The sequence below is a fragment of the Psammomys obesus genome, unplaced genomic scaffold (genome assembly GCF_907164565.1).
Source record: "Psammomys obesus unplaced genomic scaffold, mPsaObe1.curated_primary_1811, whole genome shotgun sequence".
In the NCBI taxonomy this organism is placed as follows: domain Eukaryota; kingdom Metazoa; phylum Chordata; class Mammalia; order Rodentia; family Muridae; genus Psammomys; species Psammomys obesus.
In genome coordinates, this window is record NW_026585644.1 from 2,294,306 (window position 1) to 2,305,747 (window position 11,442).

The 11,442-nt window shown below is 40.6% G+C and overlaps 1 non-coding gene across 1 annotated transcript; it reads right to left on the reverse strand.

Moving 5' to 3' along the window:
- Positions 1 to 1,609: 1,609 nt before the first annotated feature.
- LOC129691476 (small nucleolar RNA SNORA17) lies at positions 1,610 to 1,739 on the reverse strand. The gene has a single exon (XR_008722470.1). It is a non-coding gene; the product is annotated as a small nucleolar RNA SNORA17 (small nucleolar RNA).
- Between the last annotated feature and the right edge of the window lie 9,703 nt (positions 1,740 to 11,442).

Genomic DNA, 11,442 nt, shown 5'->3' on the forward strand with positions numbered 1-11,442 from the left:
ACAGACAAATGAAAAACACATTGATAAAGAAATCAGGAAAACAGTGTCATTCGTAACAGCTTCAACGAATGTAAAACATTTTGAAATTACCCTAACTAGACTTGTTTTCTAGTACTCCTCCCACTTTCCTGTCTTTTTATAACACTTCCTGTTTACCTGAACATTTTCTATATATTTCTTTGTTTTGTTCCTCTATCAGATACAGCTCTGCACTCCCAAAAACATTTGACATCCCTAAGTTGATGTGGGAATGATTATAAGGCCCCACCCCTAGCTGTGGAGCTGCAGGCAATTAAAAACTGCTGAGGGACAGAATTAGTCTTCCCAAGGGATGAGCTCCCTAACTGGCGTCCACCCTAGTATGTCACACACACACACACATACACATACACACACGCAGCACTGAATGGACTCAGTCGGTTGTATTTATATGTTAATTATTATTTAAAAATTTCGGTTCTTTATAAATTTTACACCATGCACCCAATCCTACTCATGCCCCCTATCCACTCATATACACCCTCCACACTTGCAACAATTCCCGCGACAACAACAACAAAAATCATTGTGAAAGCTATAATCACAGTGTGTCCCACAGTACGCTCTTTTGTCTACACTATTTTGCTTGTGAATTATCATTTCAGTGAGCTTTTGCTCTGGTACAAGGTACGCCATCGCTACGGGAAGCTCACTGGGAGTCCTCTTGAGTACTCTGTTGTTGCCCTGTGTCTTGGAGTTCCTGTAGTTAAGGATCTGCAGAACGCGCCCTCTCACATACTCCAGCAGTTCTCTGATGGAGTGAAAATTAGGGTGGGCCAATCAAAGCCCTGGATCTGGACCTGAGAAGTACCTGAGCTGATCACACACCAGATCTCCTGCGCCCTCACCACCAGGTTGAGCAATCTGCTCTGGCCCTCTGGCTCATCCAATGCCGCAGTCAGTAACCAGCAGAGCCAACTCTCCTGCTCTCCTGCTCTCCTGCCTCAAGTCTGGCTCAATCAAGCCCATACCATCAGGGTTAGCTCTACTTCATTGCCCAGAAGAGGTTCAGAGGCCATTCCCCGGAGTGCTGCAGTGGGTGAGGGCAAGGGACAGTTCTCCCACGATGTCCGGGCGTGGGTTGGGGCCAGTTTTGCACACCCTTCAGACATCAACATTTCCTTGTGTGGCAGCCCAGACCAGAAGCATTCATTTGGTCTTTGGTGGTAACAGATCCCCACTGCTGCAGGGCCACGGACCCAGATATGGTCCACAGTTGCAGCGTAGGCCAGGACCTCATCATGGTCCCAGGTGGCATCAGCAGCTACTCACATCAGGCTCTTCCTCACTCCCTAGAGTCTCCAATTCTTCATGTGTTCTCTTCCAGCTCTCCAACAGTTACTATTCTTAGTGTCTCTGGGGGTCTGGGGTCATCACAGGAGTGGTCTCAGGAGTACTATGCTCCAGTCGGTGCATTATGGCGCCAGGCAGGGGTCATCTTCGGCATGGTCTTCCCCTCACCCCCCATAGACCTGCTCAGGCTGGCTGGTAGTCATCTCAAACTGGCGCTCTCTCTCTATTGGCCCCTTGGCACCAGACTGCGCACCTCAGGCTTGATCTTTTTTCAGGGGTTGTTAGGTTTCTAGTCACTCAGCTGCTCACAGGTCAGAGCACTGAGGTGGGTGTAGGTTCTCTCCTCTCTGACACCCACTGATGCACGTGTGACACAGCAGCCACCCTGCAGTAGTTCTAAGGGTAAGATGTTGATTTCTTGTGTGTGTGTGTGTGTGTGTGTGTGTGTGTGTGTGTGTGTATGTCAACAATGGCTAGGGATGTCCTAGTATGGGAGAGGGGTAGAGGGTAAGAAAGGGGAAGGAGAGATGATATATTAATATTTTAATTAATGATTTTAATTTTTTTTCAAATCTTTTTTTTTATTAATTACACTTTATTCATTTTGTATCCCCCCATAAGCCCCTCCCTCCTCCCCTGCCGATCCCACCCTCCCTCCCCTTTCTGCATGCATGCCACTCCCCAAGTCCACTGATAGGGGAGGTCCTCCTCTCCTTCTTTCTGATCTTAGTCTATCAGTTCTCATCAAAAGTGGCTGCATTGTCCTCTACTGTGGCCTGGTAAGGCTGCTCCCCCCTCAGGGGGAGGTGATCAACGAGCAGGCCAATCAGATTATGTCAGAGGCAGTCCCTCTTCCCATTACTATGTAACCCACTTGGACACTGAACTGCCATGGGCTACACCTGTGCAGGGGTTCCAGGTCATCTCCACAAATAGTCCTTGGTTGGAGTATGAGTCTCTGGGAAGTTCCCTGTGTTCAAATTATCTTGTTCTGTTGCTCTGCTTGTGGAGTTCCCGTTCCCTCCAGCTCTTACTATTTCCCACTTCTTACATAAAATTCCATTCACTCTGCCCATCAGTTGGCCATCAGGCTCAGCATCTGCTTTGACAGTCTATACTGCAGAAGCTTTCAGAGGCCCTCTGTGGCAGGTTTCACGGTTGTTTCCTGTTTTCTTCTGGCTTTCAGAGGCCCTCTGTAGCGGGTTCCGAGGTTGTTTCCTATTTTCGTTTTCTTCTGATGTCCATCCTCTTTGCCTTTCAGGATGGGGATTGAACATTTTAGTTAGGGTCCTCTCTTTTGCTTAGTTTGTTTAGATGTACAGCTTTTAGTGGGTTTATTCTATATTGTATGTTTATATGAGTGAGTATATACCGTGAGTGTCTTTTTGCTTCTGGGTCAACTCACTCAGGATGATCCTTTCCAGGTCCCACCATTTACCTGCAAATTTCATGATTTCCTTATTTTTCATTGCTGAGTAATACTCCATTGTATATATGTACCACAGTTTCTGCATCCATTCTTCAGTTGAGGGGCATCTGGGTTGTTTCCAGCTTCTGGCTATTACAAATAAAGCTGCTACAAACATGGTTGAACAAATGTCCTTGTTGTGTACTTGCGCCTCTTTTGGGTATATGCCTAGGAGTGGTATGGCTGGATCTTGAGGAAGCGCTATTCCTAGTTGTCTGAGAAAGCGCCAGATTGATTTCCAGAGTGGTTGTACCAGTTTACATTCCCACCAGCAGTGGAGAAGGGTTCCCCTTTCTCCACAACCTCTCCAGCATGTGTTGTCCCTTGAGATTTTCATCTTGGCCATTCTGATGGGTGTAAGGTGAAATCTCAGGGTTGTTTTGATTTGCATTTCCCTAATGGCTAATGAGGTTGAGCATTTCTTTAAGTGCTTCTCTGCCATTCGATATTCCTCTGCAGAGAATTCTCTCTTTAGGTCTGTTCCCCATTTTTTAAGTGGATTACTTGGTTTGTTGCTTTTCAGCTTGTTTAGTTCTTTATATATATTGGATATGAGTCCTCTGTCAGATAGAGGGTTGGTGATGATTCTTTCCCAATCTGTAGGCAGTTGCTTTGTTTTGATGACAGTGTCCTTTGCTTTACAGAAGCTTTTCAATTTCATGAGGTCCCATTTATTGATTGTTGCTCTTAGGGCCTGTGCTGTTGGTGTTCTGTTCAGGAAGTTTTCTCCTGTACCAATGAGTTCTAGGGTATTCCCCACTTTTTTTTCTAGCCGATTTAATGTGTCTGGTTTTATGTTGAGGTCTTTGATCCACTTGGACTTCAGTTTTGTGCAGGGTGATAAGTATGGATCTATTTTCATTTATGAACATTGATGCAAAAATACTTAACAAAATACTTGCAAACCGGATCCAAGAACACATCAAAGATATTATCCACTATGACCAAGTAGGCTTCATCCCAGGTATGCAGGGGTGGTTCAATATACGAAAATCCATCAATGTGATCCACCATATTAACAAACTGAAAGAAAAAAACCACATCATAATCTCCCTAGATGCTGAAAAAGCATTTGACAAAATCCAACATCCATTCATGTTTAAAGTACTGGAGAGATCAGGGATACAAGGCACATATCTAAACATAGTAAAGGCGATATACAGCAAGCCTATAGCCAACATCAAACTGAACGGAGAGAAACTTAAAGCAATCCCTCTGAAATCAGGGACAAGACAAGGCTGCCCACTGTCTCCATATCTCTTCAACATAGTGCTGGAAGCCCTTGCTAGAGCAATAAGACAGTTGAAGGAGATCAAGGGGATACAGATGGGAAAGGAAGAAGTCAAAGTATCACTATTTGCAGATGATATGATAGTATATATGAGTGACCCCAAAAACTCTACCAGGGAACTCCTACAGCTGATAAACACCTTCAGCAAAGTGGCCGGATACAAAATTAACTCAAAAAAATCAGTAGCACTCCTGTATACAAAAGACAAAAGGGCTGAGAAAGAAATTAGAGAAACAACACCATTCACAATAGCCACAAATGACATAAAGTACCTTGGCGTAACCCTAACCAAGCAAGTCAAAGACTTGTATGAAAAAAATTTCAAGTCTCTGAAGAAAGAATTAGAGGAAGATATGAGAAGATGGAAAGATCTCCCATGCTCATGGCTTGGCAGGATTAACATAGTAAAAATGGCCATCTTACCAAAAGCAATCTACAGATTTAATGCAATTCCCATCAAATTGCCAACACAATTCTTTACAGACCTGGAAAGAAAAATTCTCAACTTCGTATGGAATAACAAGAAACCGAGAATTGCTAAAACAATCCTCTACAATAAAAGATCTTCTGGAGGTATCTCCATCCCTGATCTCAAGCTGTACTATAGAGCAACAGTTATAAAAACTGCATGGTACTGGCATAGAAACAGAATGGTGGATCAATGGAATCGAACAGAAGACCCAGAAATAAACCCACACACTTACGGACACCTGATTTTTGACAAAGATGCCAAAACCATACAATGGAAAAAAGATAGCATCTTTAACAAATGGTGCTGTTCCAACTGGATGTCTACATGTAGAAAAATGAAAATTTTTATTCTATTTTTATTAATTACAGTTTATTCACGTTGTAGCCCAGTTGTAGCTCCCTCTCCCATCCCTTCCCAATTCCACCCTCGCTTCCTCTTTTTCTCCTATCCCCCTCCCCCATTCCAATGATAGGGGAAGGTCCTCTTCCCCTTCCATCTGACCCTAGTCTATCAGGTCTCATCAGGACTGGCTGCATTGTCCTCCTCTGTGGACTGGCAAGGCTGCTCCCCACTCAGGGGGAGGTGATCAAAAAGCCAGCCACTGAGTTTATGTCAGAGACAGTCCCTATTCCTATTACTTGGGAACCCTCTTGGACACTGAGCTGCCAGGGCTACACCTGTGCAGGGTTCTAGGTTATCTCCATGCATGGTCCTTTGTTGGAGTATCAGTCTCGGAAAGGACCCCTGTGCTCAGATTTTTTGGTTCTGTTGCTCTCCTTTGGAACTCCATTGCCCTCCAGGTCTTTCTATCTCCCCCTTCTCTCCTAAGATTCACTGCACTCTGCCCAAAGTTTGGCTATAAGTCTCAGCATCTGCTTTGACACCTGTTGGGTAGAGTCTTTCAGAGGTCTCTGTGGTAGGCTCCTGTTCTGCTCCCTGTTTTCTCCCTCTTCTGATGTCCATCCCATTTGCCTTTCTGAATGAAGATTGAACATCTTACCCAGGATCCTCCTTCTTGATTAGCTTCTTGAGGTGTGTTTTATCCTATATTAGTGTGTTTATCCTATATTATTTGTATAATCTCCACGTATAAGTGAGTATATAGCATGTGTGTCTTTCTGCTTTTCGGATGCATCACTCAAGGATGATTTTTTCTAGTTTCCACTATTTACCTGCAAATTTCATGATTTCATTGTTTTTAATTGCTGAGTAATATTCCATTGTGTATATATACCACAATTTCTGTATCCATTCCTCAGTTGAGGGGTATTTGGGTTGTTTCCAGCTTCTGGCTATTATGAATAAAGCTCCTACGAACATGGTTGAACAAATGTCCATGTTGTGTACTTGAGCATACTTTGGATATAGGCCTAGGAGTGGTATAGATGGATCTTGAGGAAGCGCTATTCCTAATTGTCTGAGAAAGCGCCAGACTGATTTCCAAAGTGGTTGTACAAGTTAACATTCCCACCAGCAACAGAGTAGGGTTCCTCTTTCTCCACATCCTCTCCAGCATGCATTGTCACTTGAGGTTTTGATCTTAGCCATTCTGATGGGTGTAAGGTGAAATCTCAGGGTGGTTTGGTTTGCATTTCTCTGATGGCGAAGGATGTTGAACATTTCTTTAAGTGTTTCTCTGACATTCTATATTTCTCTATTTAGAATTCTCTGTTTAGTGCTGTACCCCATTTTAAAATTAATTTTTAAAAAGAAATGTATCAGCAAATAAGTTTATATTTTATTTCAAGCTTGTAATATAATTACATCTCTCCCATCCCTTTCCTACTTCCAAACCCTCCAATCTACCCACTTTCTTTCAATCTGAGAAGTAGTTTTAGTATCTTCTTTTAGCATCTTTAGGCTTGGACCACATCTAGGCCACTGCAAATATATATTTGATGACAAATGATTAAACTACTGGAGATAAACACAGGAAAGAAATCTATCATTTTATCAAAACATCAGAATCAATCTTCTTTGAATTTCATACTTCCAATGCATTTTTCAGTTAAAATTTGCTCCACTGTTTTGTTTTCTCATAAGAACATGTTTCTTCTGGAAATCAGTTGTTACTTTAATTTATAAAGAGAACATACACGCTTGTGTCTCTTGTCCAATTTTTAATTTTATACACAGTTTCTTTCTTGTATATAGAAAGCGTCTGAAAAATAATTAACAGACCTACAATTGATCCTATTCCATAGTCTTGAAATCACATGTAACAGTCAAGATGCCTCACTTTCTACTCCCAATCATTGTGGAAAAACTGTTAATCTCAGTTAAAGGTGGAGGGAATGTTTCCTGATACTTCAAGGGGGTTCCACTTTCTGTATCACAAGAAGGCTAAAACGTGTTTAAAATGAAGTCCAGTGCATGTAATGGCTATCAGATAATTAGATTTATGCACAATTTCAACTTTTAAACAGTGCTTAGAAAGTAAGAGTGAAATCATCAATAGTGAAATCTGAATATACTGAAAGACGCGGTTAAGGAAAATACAAGTTTGTCACAGTTTAAAACAAATGAGCAAACATAACCACCTCAGGGTACAATACACATTTAAAATAACCAAACCAGGGCTGGGGAGCAGTGGGAGTTGTAAAAAGATACCAGTCCTAACGGAGGCTATATGATGACTGTAAGTAAAACTTCACAGCTTTGTTGTGCATACACGCATACTCAGAAAGCTCAATGAAACAGCCTCAGAAAAATGTTCCTTAGTGGGTATGTGGAGTGAGAAAGAAAATGCTTTCATTTTAACATACCAGAATGGGAAATATTCAGGTGTGAAAATCAACATTAGAACTAAAATAGCATAACCAGGCATAATATAAACAATGCTCTAAGTAAATAAGAAGGCAAAAAACAGTCTCAACTCCCATTCTTGAACTATCTTGGTGCACTCAGGTTCTTAGCTCCATAAAGCAGGATAAAGAAATACAAATAACAGAAAAGTACTTCAAAATTTAAATCATAAATACCATTGACTAAGCTGATAACAGAGAACTTGAATAATAATTTCATCAGCATACCTATTTTATGTGTTTTACAGGACTTGCCTACAAATTACTAGGTCATTTACAAAAACTACAGCTTGCGTCAAGAGGTAAGATGCCTATTTGTGTAAGTGGTTATTCAACCTAACAGAACAAATAATTTTGAAATGATAGATGTGAGATTCTGGGGAGTGGATAATGAAATCAAAACCAATAAGCCAGTAATGTGACACAGCCACAGCTAATAGATTTCTTTTTATTAATAGCATTATCTCATTGAAAGAAGTGACTATGAATAGAATTTAATAGATGTTTTCGATGAAGGTTTCAGTAATGGTTTTGACATAATGTCCCCTGATAGCTGACTTCCAAAATTAATACAAATTGGTTTGTATAGGAACACCATCCTTTAGATAGGAGAATGATTTTTTGATTAAGCAAAAGTTAACTGCAAATTAATATTAATGTAGCACATTGGATAAGAATCCAATCAGCCCACATAGCTGTGAATTCCTGCATTGGAAGATGTTGAGTTTAATGGTAAACAAAGCATTTACTTGGGTACTTAGTAACCGGTAAAAGATGACTTTTAATTATATGATCTAATTATATTAAAATGACAGAGTAGTAGAATGATAGAGACGTTGCTCTGAGCTTTAATGAAATTCTACATGTGTGTGTTTGGCAGGGGTGTAGGAGGGTAGGGACATAGAGGAAGACTGCTGGGTTCCCATCTCAGTAGTTGACTTTTATGAGCTTAGTATATGTGTTTTGACCTTGCCTGAGTAAGTAAACTATAAAAAGTTAGGTGGATATGAAGAGTTAAGGCTGCTTTTACGTACATATTGTATGAATTCAAATAAAAATCATCTTTGTCAATCACTGAAAATAGTAAAAGCAAATACGAAAATACGGTTTGATCAGTTTTTATTATGCTCTGAATCTGTGTGGAGTTCTATTCTAAGCATCTAGAACAGTGGATAATAAAACAGACTAAACCCTGCCTCCCTGAAACTGGTCTTAGAGAAAATAGAATTCCTTCACTTCTCTTCTTTTCTTCATGCTGCCATAGAATGCTTTGTAACTAGCTGGAAGCCAGAAGAGTGAAACTAGTATTTGCATAGTACCTATCCACCAATATTTTGGGTCTTGTGGAATGCAGGCATAAAAGTCATCTTCAGCACCTGAGAAAAAATTTATGTATTCAGATTAGCTGAAGACAAAGCTCTAGAAAGAGGAAGTACATAAGAAGGCACAGGCTACGAAGAAAATAGGGCATGCTGTAGGTGAAGAACAAGGTCTTCTTCATAACAAGAGTCAGATTATCATGGTTTCGTGCTATAGCATGATACCATGAGCCAGTGTATCATGGAGAAAGTAAACATCAACAATGAATGATGACATTGACCACAAAATATGGATTAAGACTTGGACAAGAAAGCAAACAGAAGTATCTGCTTGCTCTCTACCTAAGGAGTAAAGAAATGGGCATGCCTGGGTATGGTCTGGTCCTCAGCTGCAGCTGAGGCCCTGCAGAACAGTTGCCTGCCCCCAGGGCCTTCTTCCCAGAGCTCCCCGACACTCCCACAGTGAATCTGGTAGTTGCTCAGAATGTTCAGCCAGAGCAGGCAACTGGGAACTCTCTCTCCAGACTTTCACGCTGCCAGTACAAGAGCACCTTACAGCCCTGTTGCCAAGGAAGTTTGAGCTTGACTCTTACCTAACTTTCCTGGTGTGGTGAATAATATTATGTCACTTCTTCAGCCAAAATAATGCAAAGCAAAGCTAAGGATAAAAATAAAACGAATGCATGCATTGGAAAAACTCTGCAGTTATTGAAGCTAAATTAGAAGGTGGTGTCAAATGATTTTTCAATCCCCCACACTTCCACACAAGTCGTAGAATTCATATTTTGAGTGAGATTATGTTTTAAATCCCTGAAATGAAAAGACGAGTCTCTACTCATAGAAACAAATATGAAATTTCATGTTACCCATAATAAATAAACTGCTTATCAATACCCTATAAGGCTTAAACATTTCCTAACTCCTGCCAGCTCTAGACTGACTAGGATTTGCTTCTACAGGGATGGTTCTGATTTTATTTTTGCTGCGAAAACAAGATGGGCTGGGATGTAATACAAAGATTAGACTATAGCGTGATGCTAGCTAAAATGTACTGCTGAATGTGTGGTTGTTATATTTTTTTAGAAGTGCTAAAACTTATTTATATCCATGATATACCTATTCCTGCCTAATTAAAAAAATAGAGACAAAAGAAACCAAAAAGAAAAAAAATATGGGGAGTTTCTAAATATAACTATAATTGCTCACCATCCTGGCTCTTAATTTCTTGTATTTTCTTCTATTTACTAATTATTTGAAAGCACAGTAAACATTAGTACAGAGTGAATTTTTTTTCAATTATAGAAAGAAAACAAGAAAATGAATCACAATAAAGGAATGCCTTATTGTGAGGTGAGAAGCAGGATCCAAGTCAGATTTTTTTTTTCCATTTGGATGTAAATATGAGTGACTAATGAAGATAGCCATTTAAAAGTAAGATTAAAAGTAGATAATATTCTTTTAATTCCAAGGCTTAATTAGCTGGCATTGTTTCCAGATGCTTCCCTCTGAACCCTCCACAGGATTTTCTAATCCCTGTGAGCCCCTCTGAGTTCCTCAAGGTCAAGCAGACTTTCTGCATCTCCACATCTATTTTTCACATGGGAACCTGCTGCCATCAAAGATACACACTGCAGGCCCAGCTGCACAATAGTGACTCCCAGTGGGGACGGTGGGCTTTTGGCTAGCTCTGTTCGGACAGGTGCATGATTCCTTGCACTTCCCCAGGAGAGCAGGTGTGTCACACAGACCCAATGTCTGAGGATCTGGATCCAGCGTCACAGGCTGGTAATTATTATTTGCTAAGATTCCCAAGAAGTTTCACACAAGGCCAAACTATTATTTTTTATAAGTCGTGATCCACTATTTTTAGAATATGCCTGTCAAACAGAGAACACCAGGCATCTTCCTTAGCTTAGGAAACTGCAGGACATCATTTTATCTTGTTTCCAACCTAGAGTATAAATTAATCTTAACTGAAATAATACAACTAGCAAATTAAATGAATACATTTTCTTCAAGGAAGTTTTCTATTACTTTTATAAACACCTAGATGATTAAAATCTTTATTTTTTTCTGTATTCATTCGGAAGCATGAGTAGTTTTTCTTATCTACATATAACCCAGCTCTCTGAAGTGCTGTTTCCCATTAGTCTTGCATTCATCTAGATGCCCCATTTGATAAGACATCTGTTAGAGAAGTAGCACAAGAACTCCTCAACCTCCTTTATTAGTCACCCTTACTCCAGACAAAGTACAAAATATCATCTAACAGAAGAGACTTTTCTACCAGTGTGTAAATTTTAAATTACTTATGGGGACACACAGGCACACTTACCCAGAGGAATTGTGTTAAAAAAAAAAAACATAAATGACGCATAAGCATGAACAAACTGAAGGTCTCTAACAGGTCCAAACATGGTGCTGGCTGGACCTGTACCCCTGTCCCCTTTTCTTTCTTTTTTTTTTTTTTTTTGAATTTTATTTTTTTCTTATCAGTTACATTTTATTAACTCTGTATCCCAGCCATGTCCCAATCCCTCATTCCCTCCCAGTCCCTCCCTTCCTCCCTCATCTCCACTGTGCCCCTTGCCAAGTCCACTGATAGGGGGACCTCCTCCCCATTCATCTGATCCTCTTTTATCAGGTATCTTCAGGACTGGCTGTAAAGCCCTCCTCTGTGGCCTAACAGGACTGCTCCTCCCTTGGGGGGTGGGGAGGCCAAAGAGCCAGTCATTGAGTTCCTGTTAGAAATAGTC